This window comes from Ipomoea nil, unplaced genomic scaffold (genome assembly GCF_001879475.1).
Source record: "Ipomoea nil cultivar Tokyo-kokei standard unplaced genomic scaffold, Asagao_1.1 scaffold2957, whole genome shotgun sequence".
Taxonomy (NCBI): Eukaryota; Viridiplantae; Streptophyta; class Magnoliopsida; order Solanales; family Convolvulaceae; genus Ipomoea; species Ipomoea nil.
In genome coordinates, this window is record NW_017619385.1 from 1,260,815 (window position 1) to 1,274,449 (window position 13,635).

Below are 13,635 nucleotides of genomic sequence, written 5' to 3' on the forward strand. Positions count from 1 at the left end.
CATGTTTGTATTGAAAATCAAGAGAACGTGTGGATTATGAAGATGACTGCGTGATAGGGGCTGCTGAAGATGTTGTCTTTTCTGATGTGGACGCTGACTGGGCTGCTGACTGGATGATGTGGGCTTTGACTGCGTTGACCAGGAAGAAGCTGAAGAAGTTGACTATGCTGATGTGGATGCTGACTACACACATGACTAGGCTGTTGACTGGATGACGTGGACCTTTGACCGCGTTGACTGGGAAGCAGCGTGTGCTTTCGGGACACTGTGTAGTTGTGCTTCAATTTTTTTTGATGTCATTTGGTTTTTGATGTTTTTATTCTTGGTTTGTTAATATGTAATATATATAGTAGTCTTAGGCTTGGGAGGAGAATCCTCCCTAGCAGTGACTAGATTAGTGCTTTTATAGCCCACTTCACCCAATCGATGAGGGTCGAGTGGGCATCATCTCCGGGGTATGCCCCGCGTACACATGTACACCCTTCTTGCTTTTATTTACATCTCCATTCACCGAAAGAGCTCTCAATAGTAAAAAGCCCTCAGTCTGGCAAGAGTGTTTCTCTCTCTTGATAGAATTCTCTCGCTTCCCTCTAGAGAGCCAGGCCAACATGAGTTCTCTCATTGATTTTCACCAGTGAACGAACAATTCATGTTGACCCACTAAAGAGTCTTCACATTTTTTTTTACTGATTTTAGCGACTGAGAACTCCTTTGAGATTTGATGGGTGGTGGTACATGATCGTTCTTAGTTGGCGGAGCGATTTTTCTGGTTAAACAATGCCTACAAGGAATCGGCGGATATTGCCTTTAAGACTCCGCCGACACTTTATCAGAAATCAAATTCATTGGGTACCGAGGGGAAGTATGGTCGCAAACCTAAAACTTAAAGGAATTAACGGAAGGACACCACCAGGAGTGGAGCTTGTGGCTTAATTTGACCCTACACATGGACCATCACAATACTTTATTTTAATTAAACAGTCGAATTCCCCTTGTCCAAACCACTTCTGAGTTGGTTGTCCGAAGTTCGGGGAAGGCCCTCGAAGGATCGGTTCTCAGTCCGTCCCGTTAAAGGGATCCCTCCACCAACTAAGAACGATCATGCACCACCACCCATAGAATCTCGAAAAAGCTCTTAGTAGTAAAGAGCTCTCTATCTAGCTAGAGTGTTTCTCTCTCTAGAGAGAATTCTCTCGCTTCTCTCTAGAGTGTCAGTCCAACATGAGTTCCCTCATTGATTTTCACCAGTGAACGACCAATTCATGTTGACCCACTGAAGAGTCTTCACGTTTTCTTTACGGATTTTAGCGACTGAGAACTCTTTCGAGATTCTATGGGTAGTGGTGTATGGCTGTTCGTAGTTGGTGGAGCGATTTGTCTGGTTAAACAATGCCTACCAAGGATCGACGAATGTTGCTTTTAGGACTCCACCGACACCTTATGAGATATCAAAGCCTTTGGGTTCCGGGGGGAGTACGACAGCACAGTTGAAACTTAAAGGGATTAATGGAAGGACACCACCAGGAGTGGAGCTTGCGGTTTAATTTGACTCAACAGAGTGACCATCACAATGATTTGTTTTAATCAAATGGTCAAATTCACCCTGTCTGTACCACTTATGAGTTCGACGCTCGGGGAAGACTCTCGAAGGAGCCGTTCTCAGTCCGTCCCTTTAAAGGGATCGCTCCACCAACTAAGAACGACCATGCACCACCACCCATAGAATCTCGAAAGAGCTCTCAGTGTGAAGGGGGTGAAGATCGTGAAAGCCAGTGTGGAGGAAGCGCCTGTTAATGTTGGTTCTCCGGCCAACGTTGATGTTGTGCCTCCGGGTGTGGCCGCTGAGGCTTCCCCGGTTGAATCTACTAGACCCGTGGGTGAGTTGGAGGATGCGGGTGGCTCTCGGTTTGAAGACTCCGGTGATTGCAATGGCAGTTCGCAGATTGGTTTAGGTGGTAAGGTTGCTGCTCCGGTCGATGAACATCCTCTGGAGGATGCTTTTGGTGTTAGGGAATTATCTGGTAATCCTGAAGCGAGCTTGAACATCACCAAACGGAAAAAGAAGAAGAAGAAGGCGGCCGGCATGGAGTCCACTCGCATGGACTTCTAACTGGGTTGTTCCTCGACTTCTACCGGCGGTGGGATGGATTCTGCCGGTGTTGACTCTACCGGGTTGGATTCCTCATCGTTTCTATGTTATTTTTGGTCTTTTTTTCGCATTTTCTGTGTTTTGGATCTTTTTTTGGGTTCTCCGATCTGTTCTCCGGCTCATCGCAACCTCGTTTGGTGCTATCGGCGGTCTCGTCGCTTTTTCGGTGGGGTTGCTGCCGCCGGCGGTGTTAATTATTGCATGTAATTAGTTTGGGCGGTGGTAGCATTGGAACTCTTCTCTTGGGTGGTGCAAGATCTTGCATGGGAACTCTCATGGCATTTGAATTTCAAATCTTCTGATGATTGAGTTGGCCTGATCGGTCAACGGAGACACGTAGCTTAAAACCGGGCTGACCCGTTCTCTTGTGGGTTGACCCGCGTGTTGGTGCCTTTGACTTTTGTATTTTCTTTGTTATGATGCGTTCAAGATCGCTTGTTGGTGGACTGGCTAGAATGTGTGTGTTGCTTGCTTAGACCCGTGTTCGACTCCTCATGAGTTATTCTTTTTGGTGGTGTCTGTTGCTGGCCTTCGTAGACTGATGTCCTAGGGTGGCGGTGATCAACCCGTTCTCATTCAGCTTGACCCGCTAAAGAGTATTCACATTTTTTTTTACGGATTTAAGCAACTGAGAACTCTTTCGAGATTCTATGGATGGTGGTACCACGATCGTTCTTAGTTGGTAGAGTGATTTGTCTAATTAAATGATGCCTACAAGAAATCGGCAGATTATGCTTTTAAGACTCCGCCGGCACTTTATCAGAAATCAAATTCTTTGGGTATCGGGGGGAAGTATGGTAGCAATGTTGAAACTTAAAGGAATTAACGGAAGGACACCAATAAGAGTGGAGCATGTGGCTTAATTTGACTCTACACTGTGTCCATCACAATACTTTATTTTAATTAAACAGTGGAATTCCCCTTGGCCAAACCATTTCTGATTTGGTTGTTCGACGTTCAGGGAAGGACCTTGAAGTAGGTGTTCTCAGCCCGTCCCTTTAAAGGGATCTCTCCACCAACTAAGAACGACCATACACCACCACCCATAGAATCTCGAAAGAGCTCTCAGTAGTAAAGGGCTCTCAGTCTGGCTAGAGTGTTTCTCTCTCTAGAAAGAATATTCTCGCTTCTCTCTAGAGTGCCAGTCCAACATGAGTCTCTCATTGATTTTCACCAGTAAACGAAAAATTCATGTTGACCCACTGAACAGCATTCACGTTTTTTTACGGATTATAGCGACTGAGAACTCTTTCGAGATTCTATGAGTGGTGATGCACGATCGTTCTTAGTTTGTAGAGCCATTTGTCTAGTTAAACGATGCCTACAAGGAATCAACGGGTGTTGCTTTTAGGACTCCGACGACACCTTATGAGAAATCAAAGTATTTGGGTACCGGAGGGAAGTATGGTCGCAAGGCTGAAACTTAAAGTAATTAACGGAAGGACAACACCAGAAGTGGAGCTTACAGCTTAAGTTGACTAAACATAGGGACCATCAAAATGCTTTGTTTTAATTAAACAGTCGAATTCCCCATTTCCGTACCACTTCTGAGTTGGCTGTTCGAAGCTAGGGGAAAGCCCCAAAGGAGCTGTTCACAATCCGTCCCTTTAAAGGGACCCCTCCAACAACTAAGAACGGCCAAACACTACCACTCATAGAATCCCGAAAGAGCTCTCAATAGTAAAGAACTCTCAGTCTGGCTAGAGTGTTTCTCTCTCTAGAGAGAATACTCTTGCTTCTCTCTAGAGTGCTAGTCCAACATGAGTTCTCTCATTGATTTTCACCAGTAAACGAACAATTCATGTTGACCCACTGAACAGTCCACACGTTTTTTTACAGATTATAGCGAATGATAACTCTTTCAAGATTCAATGGGTGGTGATGCACGATCATTCTTAGTTTTTGGAGCGATTTATCTATTTAAACGATGCCTACAAGGAATCAGAGTATGTTGCTTTTATGATCCGCAGGCAGCTTATGAGAAATCAAAGTCTTTAAGACCGGGGGGGGAAGTATGGTCGCAAACCTGAAACTTAAAGGAAATAACGGAAGGACACCACCAGGAGTGGAGCTTACAGCTTAAGTTGAATCAACATAAGGACCATCACAATGCTTTGTTTGAACTAAGCAGTCGAATTCCCCATTTCCGTACCACTTCTGAGTTGGCTGTTCGAAGCACGGGGAAGGCCCCCAAAGGATCAGTTCACAATCCGTTCTTTTATCGGGACCCCTCTAACAACTAGGAACTGCCATGCACCACCACCCATAGAATCCCGAAAGAGCTCTCAATAGTAAAGAACTCTCAGTCTCCCTAGAGTGTTTCTCTCTCTAGAGAGAATTCTCCCGCTTCTCTCTAGAGTTCCAGTCCAACATGAGTTTTCTCATTGATTTTCACCAGTGAACGAACAATTCATGTTGACCCACTGAAGAGTCTTAACGTTTTTTTTACGGATTATAACGACTGAGAACTCTTTCGAGATTCTATGGGTGATGATGCACGATCGTTCTTAGTTTGTGGAGCGATTTGTCTAATTAAAGGATGCCTACAAGGAATCGGCGAATGTTTCTTTTAAGACTCCAACGGCACCTTATGAGAAATCAAAGTCTTTGGGTACCGGAGGGAAGTATGGTCGCAAGGCTGAAACTTAAAGGAATTAACGGAAGGACACCACCAAGAGTGGAGCTTACAGTTTAAGTTGACTAAACATAGGGACCATCACAATGCTTTGTTTTAATTATACAGTCGAATTCCCCATTTCCGTACCACTTCTGAGTTGGCTATTCGAAGCTCGGGGAAGGCCCCCAAAGGAGCCGTTCACAATCCGTCCGTTTAAAAGGACCCGTCCAACAACTAAGAACGACCCTACACCACCACCCATAAAATCCCGAAAGATCTCTCAGTCTGGCTAGAGTGTTTCTCTCTCTAGAGAGAATTCTTTCGCTTCTCTCTAGAATGCTAGTCCAACATACATTCTCTCATTGATTTTCACCAGTGAACGAACAATTCATGTTGACCCACTGAAGAGTCTTCACGTTTTTTTTTTTTTACGGATTTTAGCGACTGAGAACTTTTTCGAGATTCTATGGGTGGTTGTACACGATCGTTCTTAGTTATTCGAGCGATTTGTTTAATTAAACGATGCCTACAAGGAATCGGCGAATGTTTCTTTTAAGACTACGCCGGCACTTTATTAGAAATCAAATTCTTTGGGAACCGGGGGGAACTATGGTAGCAAGGTTGAAACTTAAAGGAATTAACGGGAGGACACCAAAAGGAGTGGAGCATGTGGCTTAATTTGACTCTACACTGTGTCCATCACATTACTTTATTTTAATTAAACAGTCGAATTCCCCTTATCCAAACCACTTCTGATTTGGTTGTTCGACGTTCAGGGAAGGCCCTAGAAGGAGGCGTTCTCAGCGCGTCCCTTTAAAGGGATCTCTCCACCAACTAAGAACGACCATGCACCACCACCCATAGAATCTCGAAAAAACTCTCAGTAGTAAAGAGCTCTCAGTCTGGCTAGAGTGGTTCTCTCTCTAGAGAGAATTCGATCGCTTCTCTCTAGTGTGCCAGTCCAACATGAGTTCTCTCATTGACATTCACCAGTGAAAAAACAATTCATGTTGACCCACTGAAGATTTTTTAAGTTTTTTTTTTTTACAGATTTTAGCGACTGAGAACTCTTTCGAGATTCTTTGGGTGGTGGTACACGACCGGTCTTAGTTGGTGGAGCGATTTCTTTAGTTAAACGATGCCTACATGGAATCTGCGGATGTTGCTTTTAGGACTCCGGCGGCACCTTATGAGAAATCAAAGTCTTTGGGTGCTGGAGGAAAGTATGGTCGCAAGGCTGAAACTTAAAGGAATTAACGGAAGAACACCACCAGGAGTAGAGCAGTGGTTTAATTTGACTCTACACTGTGTCCATCACAATACTTTATTTTAATTAAACAGTCGAATTCCCCTTGTCCAAATCACTTCTGATTTGGTTGTTCGACGTTCGGGGAAGGACCTCGAAGTAGGCGTTCTCTATCCGTCCCTATAAAGGGATCTCTCCACCAACTAAGAACGGCCATGCACCACCACCCATAGAATCCCGAAAGAGCTTTCAATCTGGCTAGAGTACTTCTCTCTCTGGAGAGAATATTCTCGCTTCTCTGTAGAGTGCCAGTCCAACATGAGTCTCTCGTTGATTTTCACCAGTAAACGAAAAATTCATGATGACCCACTAAACAATTTTGACTTTTTTTACGGATTATAGCCAGTGAGAACTCTTTCGAGATTCTATGGGTGGTGATGCACGATCGTTCTTCGTTTGTGGAGCGATTTGTCTAGTTAAACGATGCCTACAAGGAATCGGCGGATGTTGCATTTACGACTCCGGCGGCACCTTATGAGCAATCAAAGTCTTTTGGTACCGAAGGAAAGTATGGTCGCAAGGCTGAAACTTAAAGGAATTAACGGAAGGACACCACCAGGAGTGGAGCTTACTGCTTAAGTTGACTCAACATAGGGACCATCACAATGCTTTGTTTGAATTAAACAGTCGAATTCCGCATTTCCGTACCACTTCTGAGTTGGCTGTTCGAAGCACGAGGAAGGCCCCCAAAGGAGCCGTTCACAATTCGTCCCTTTAAAGGGACCCCTCCAACAACTAAGAACGGCCCTGCACCACCACCCATAAAATTACGAAAGAGCTCTCAGTAGTAAAGAGCTCTCAGTCTGGCTAGAGTGTTACTCTCTCTAGAGAGAATTCTCTTGCTTCTCTCTAGAGTGCCAGTCCAACATAAGTTCTCTCATTGATTTTCACCAGTGAACAAACAATTCATGTTGACCCACTGAAGAGTCTTCACGTATTTTTTACGGATTTTAGCGACTGAGAACTCTTTCGAGATTCTATGGATGGTGGTACACGATCGTTCTTAGTTTGTGGATCGATTAGTCTAATTAAACGATGCCTACAAGGAATCGGCGGATGTTGCTTTTCAGACTCCGCCAGCACTTTATCTGAAATCAAATTCTTTGGGTACCGGGGAGAAGTATGGTAGCAAAGGTTGAAACTTAAAGGAATTAACGGAAGGACACCACAAGGAGTGGAGCATGTAGCTTAATTTGACTCTACACTGTGTCCGTCACAATACTTTATTTTAATTAAATAGTCGAATTCCCCTTGTCCAAACCACTTCTGATTTGGTTGTTCGACGTTCAGGGAAAGCCCTCGAAGGAGGCGTTCTCAGTCCATCCCTTTAAAGGGATCTCTCCACCAACTAAGAACGACCATACACCACCACCCATAGAACCTCGAAAGAACTCTCAGTAGTAAAGAGCTCTCAGTCTGGCTAGAGTGTTTCTCTCTCTAGAGAGAATTCTCTCGCTTCTCTCTAGTGCCAGTCCAAAAATGAGTTCTCTCATTGACTTTCACCAGTGAATGAACAATTCATGTTGACCCACTGAAGATTCTTCAAGTTTTTTTTTACGGATTTTAGCGACTGAGAACTCTTTCGAGATTCTTTGGGTGGTGGTACACGATCGGTCTTAGTTGGTGGAGCGATTTGTCTAGTTAAACGATGCCTACAAGGAATCGGCGAATGTTGCTTTTAAGACTCCGGCGGCACATTATGAGAAATCAAAGTCTTTGGGTACCGGAGGGAAGTATGGTCGCAAGGTTGAAACTTAAAGGAATTAACGGAAGAACACCACCAGGAGTGGAGCATGTGGCTTAATTTGACTCTACACTTTGTCTATCACAATACTTTATTTTAATTAAACAGTCGAATTCCCCTTGTCCAAATCACTTCTGATTTGGTTGTTCGACGTTCGGGGAAGGACCTGGAAGTACGCGTTCTCTGTCCGTCCCTTTAAAGGGATCTCTCCACCAACTAAGAACGACCATACACCACCACCCATAGACTCTCGAAAGAGCTCTTAGTAGTAAAGAGCTCTCAGTTTGTCTAGAGTGTTTCTCTCTCTAAGGAGAATTCTCTCGCTTCTCTCTAGAGTTCCAGTCCAACATGAGTTCTCTCATTGATTTTCACCAGTGAACAAACAATTCATGTTGACCCACTAAAGAGTCTTAACATTTTTTTACGGATTATAGCCACTGAGAACTCTTTCGAGATTCTATGGGTGGTGATGCACGATCGTTCTTAGTTTGTGGAGCGATTTGTCTAGTTAAAGGATGCCTACAAGGAATCGGCGAATGTTTCTTTTAGGACTCCAGCGGCACCTTATGAGAAATCAAAGTCTTTGGGTACCGGAGGGAAGTATGGTCGCAAACTTAAAGGTATTAACGGAATGACACCACCAGGAGTAGAGCTTACAGCTTAAGTTGACTCAACATAGGGACCATCACAATGCTTTGTTTTAATTAAACAGTCGAATTCCCTATTTCCGTACCACTTCTGAGTTGGCTATTCGAAGCTCGGGGAAGGCCCCCAAAGGAGCCGTTCACAATCCGTCCCTTTAAAGGGACCCCTCCGACAACTAAGAACGGTCATGCACCACCGACCATAGAATCCCGAAAGATCTTTCAGTAGTAAAGAGCTCACAGTCTGGCTAGAGTGTTTCTCTCTCTAGAGAGAATTCTCTTGTTTCTCTCTATAATGCCAGTCCAACATGAGTTCTCTCATTGATTTTCATAAGTGAACGAACAATTCATGTCGACCCACTAAAAACTCTTCACGTTTTTTTACAGATTTTAGCTACTGAAAACTCTTTCAAGATTCTATGGGTGTTGGTGCACGATCGTTCTTAGTTTTTGGAGCGATTTGTCTAGTTAAACGATGCCTACAAGGAATAGGCGTATGTTGCTTTTATGATTCCGCAGGCACCTTATGAGAAATCAAAGTCTTTGAGACCGGGGGGAAGTATGGTCGCAAGGCTGAAACTTAAAGGAATTAGCAGAAGGACACCACCAGGAGTGGAGCTTGCGGCTTTATTTGACTCAACATAGGGACTATCACAATGCTTTGTTTTAATTAAACAGTCGAATTCCCCTTGTCCGTACCACTTCTGAGTTGGTTGTTCGATGCTCGAGAAAAGTCCCCGAAAGAGCCGTTTTCAGTCCGTCCCCCGACCAACGTGTGCTATGCCTTGGCCTAACTGGGTAACGATGGTTCCTATGTTGGGAATAACGGTGTGCTATGTATTGGCCTAACGGGATGACGATGGTACCTACATTGGAGACGATGGTACCTACATTGGAGACGATGGTACCTTCGTTGGAGACGACGGTGTGCTGTGCCTTGACAAACGTTGTTCTCTTGTCAATATAATATACGATTCTAAAATATTCCCTAATTATTACGGAGTACTATAAAATTTTATATAATATTGTTATCTAAATCTAAATATAACTAATAATTTAATATTATAATGTCATATAATCATTACCTAATAAATACTAATCATTACCAATTCAATAATTAATCCACATGACCATAATCATTACAAATAAAACTTAATCAAATGCTCACAGTACACTATTTATTACGTATAATACCTAGTATTATACTAGTTTTTTTCTTTTTTTTTTTTTAATATTGCCAAGAAATGGCATTCTTGGTAGCCTTTTTTCATTCCCAAAAAAAGGCTACCAAGAATTTTTTTTTTTTTCCTACTTAATTTCAAAAACCATCACATTTTCAAAAAAAAAAAAAAAAAAAAAAAAACAGTCTTATTTGGGGCTATGATTCAAGACTTAGGGGCCTTACCTCGCACCTTGGACTGCCGAGATGAGCTTTTTGACTTCGTATGGGATGGAAAATTCAGACCACGGTCATCCATCATAATCACAGGCGATGCCTTTGCATTTCTTTGAGACAGGAGTCCTAGCTAAGGTGTGGTCATCGCTCCCCTGTCGTTGCTCAACCAACGAGGTATCTGGAAGGGTAGAGAACTAGAGATAGGCTCCTCCACTGGTTGCGGCATTTTATCGAACAGTTGATGTGCACCCCTCAACCTTTCTTCTTCTGGCCTTTCTTGCTCATTCACCGTACCACACTTTTGTCCAGATTCCATCACCGGCTTCGGCAGTCCCAACGGGGCTCCAATGGTTTGCTCATCTACACTTTCCATAGAAAAATCAATAGATGAGATGGTAGCCTTTAAGCCAATTTCCCACTACTTCCATTGATGGCGGGCTAGCTTCGGAGTAGATTGGTGTGCCGGTGACTGGAGAGTCGCACGCGACGAGGAGCACGACGATGAATCTTCGCCTTCCGTTTATCAGATGCAATGTCCATGGTGATTGTGACCTCCGTTTCTTCTACTATCAGTGGGTCCACTTCTAGTTCACCTTTCCTCCTCTTCTTCCGGGATGACTCAGAACAGTCTAGGCCAAGGCGAGGCCATGTCCTCCGTGTTCTCGCCATTGAACTTGCAAGGATGGAAGCAGATTCTGGTTGTTAATGCTCCTATGGAAATATGGGATACACGGCTTAATGAAGAGAGAAATTTAAGCCGTAAAATCTCAACTTTCCTTTTTTTTTTTTTGGAAACAATCTCAACTTTCCTTATTCCTTGATATTCCAAAACCTACCCCGTAGTACACCTAAGACCATCCACACAAGTGGATTTTTATTGATTTTTTTGTGGCATCCATGGTTAGGTGAATGGGCAAGTTATGCTATGGAACCGTACGGTTCCAAAAGTGTTCATAATTATGAATATATAGTTAAAAAATTATGAACATATAATTCTATAATTATAAACATAGAGTTGTGAACATAATTATGAACATCTAGTTCTGTAATTATGAATATAGAGATTCAATAATTGTGAATATGAAGTTCAAAAATTATGAATATATAACTTTATAATTATGAATATATAGTTCAGTAATTATGAACATAGAGTTCTGTAATTGTGAATATAGAGCTCAATAATTATGAATATGAAGTTCAAAAATTATGAATATATAGCTTTATAATTATGAACATATAGTTCAGTAATTATGAATATAGAACCGTGTCCACCTTGAAAGGTGGACACGGTTCCACAGCATAACGATTGGAGGTGAATGTGAGAGAAGGAGAAAAGCAAATTTTAACTCGTGCAAGAGATGATTTTTTGTAGACCCTATGGAAGAGAAGGAGAAGGAGAGGAGTGGCCTGATTTCGTGCGCATAGTGCTTCCTAAATTGGAGCGTTATGTTGTGCAAGGTGGGCACGGATTTAGATTCATAATTTCTATACTGTAGATCCATAATTTCTATACTGTAAATTCATAAAATCTATACTGTATATTTATAATTTCTAAATCGCAGATTCATAATTTAAATATAGTAGATTCATAATTTCTATACTGTAAATTCATAATTTTTATACTGCAGATTCATAATTTATGTACTGTAGATTCATAATTTCTAAACTGTATAGTTATCAAATTATAAATATATAGTTTTGTGATTTGTGAATACAAAGTTCAACAATTAGATATATGAACATCGAAAATTATGAACATATAGCTCTATCACATGTTCACAAACCTAATACTGTAGATTCATAATTTCTATACTTTAGATTCATAATTTATAAACTGTGCGATTGCAAAGAGAGCAACGCCGTTAACGGTAAATGAAAAACAAAAAAAAATAAAAATAAAACGACATTGTTTTTAATGAAAACGATGTTGTTATGGAACTGTGCCCACCTCAGTCATTATTGTGTGGACCATGGTCTACACAAGTTGTGTGGACCATATTTTGTATACTGTAAAATAAAAAGTTATGTAAACTCTCTCCCAAACTAGGGTTTTTCTCTCTCTCTCTCCCAAGTTAGGGTTTCGATAGCTTTCCCGCAGAGCAACAACTGATCGGAGCAACGTAGCTTGACTACGACGGTCAGAACACAGCTTGATACCATGGCAGCAGCGTCGCAGCAGAATCAGAATGACGGAATGGAGAGGATGACCGAGCGTTGGGCTGATATGGTGTTGGAGGACGAAGAAAGTGGCGTTGAGGCTGGCGGTCTTTACCAGCCGGTCGACGAGGAGGGCAAGCAGGTTTATTCGGTTGTTGGGCGCTTCCTCACGGCTAAATTGATTAAGGTTGAATACATGCGACACGTGATGGCCTCGGCATGGATGCCGGTTATGGGGATGCGAGTCACGGAACTGCAGTCTAATTTGTTCTTATTTTCCTTCTATCACGTCACGGATATGAAGCGGGTATTAGAGGAGGGACCGTGGTCGTTTGAAAATCATACACTTGTATGTCGACAGGTCTGTGATGGTTTTTTGCCGGGGGAAGTTAAGCTGGATACCATAGACATGTGGGTACAGGTTTATGATTTGCCGATGGGGTATACATCGAATGCAATATTGGAACAGGTTGGAAATTTTGTGGGAACGTTCATTCGGTGTGATGATTGTAAAGTGGGTGGATCCTGGAAAACGTTTTATCGTGTGCGTGTGTCGGTGCCGGTGGACAAGCCCCTGAAGCGGAGAATGAAATTGATATGCAGGGATAAGGCTTGGGGATGGGTAAATCTGAAGTACGAACGACTACATAATTTCTGCTTTTGTTGTGGATTATTAGGCCATCTTGATAAGTTTTGTGTGAAGGCTCGGGTGTCCGGTATTATGCCTGAATCGTATCCGTACGGGCCGTGGATGAAGGCAGGGAAAGTCAGAGGGCCGAGGCCGGTAGGTGCTTCATGGTTGCTGCCACCGGTTGGGGGAACAGTACCGATGGAGGCAGACGGCAAAGGGGGTGAAACGGAGGCCATGGATGAGGTTGTAATGGCGCACCAGCAAACTGTTTCAGATGAGGATGTTATGGCCTCATCCAAACGACGTCGTGCAGATACATCCGAAGTGGAGGGGGCGGGTACGGTGATGAGTGATGAGGTGGCAACCAATACCGGTTCAAAAAACTTGCATGCGGTGGGTCTTGTTTCACAAGCCCGCCCGACCCAATGAGTACACTAAGCTGGAACTGTCGTGGTTTGGGCAATCCACGTACAGTTCGTGAAATAGAGGGCATGGTGTCCCGAAAGAAGCCTGATTTTGTTTTTCTGATGGAAACTAAAGTAGGACGAGACAATGCAGAGAGGTTACGAGTGAAGCTTGGGTTTGAAGGGTTGTTTTATGTTGATCCTGTAAGAATGGGTGGTGGTTTGGCTTTGTTTTGGAGGAAGAACAGTACGGCAAGACTGATAAGTTTCTCGAAAAATTATATTGATTTGGAGATTAGCATAGCTGGTTTTCCGAATTGGCGGATGACTTGTTATTATGGTTTTCCACTCCGGAGTAGAAGAAGAGAGGCATGGAATCTCATTAAATCATTAAAGCCAAAATCCAGTCTACCATGGGTTATGATAGGAGATTTTAATGATCTCTTATTCCAGCACGAGAAGAGGGGAGGTAATACACATCCTAATTACCTTTTACAGGGTTTTGGGGAGGCCATTGAGTATTGTGGCATGAATCAGCTACCAATGGAAGGATATCAGTTTACATGAGAGAAAGGGAAGGGCACAGA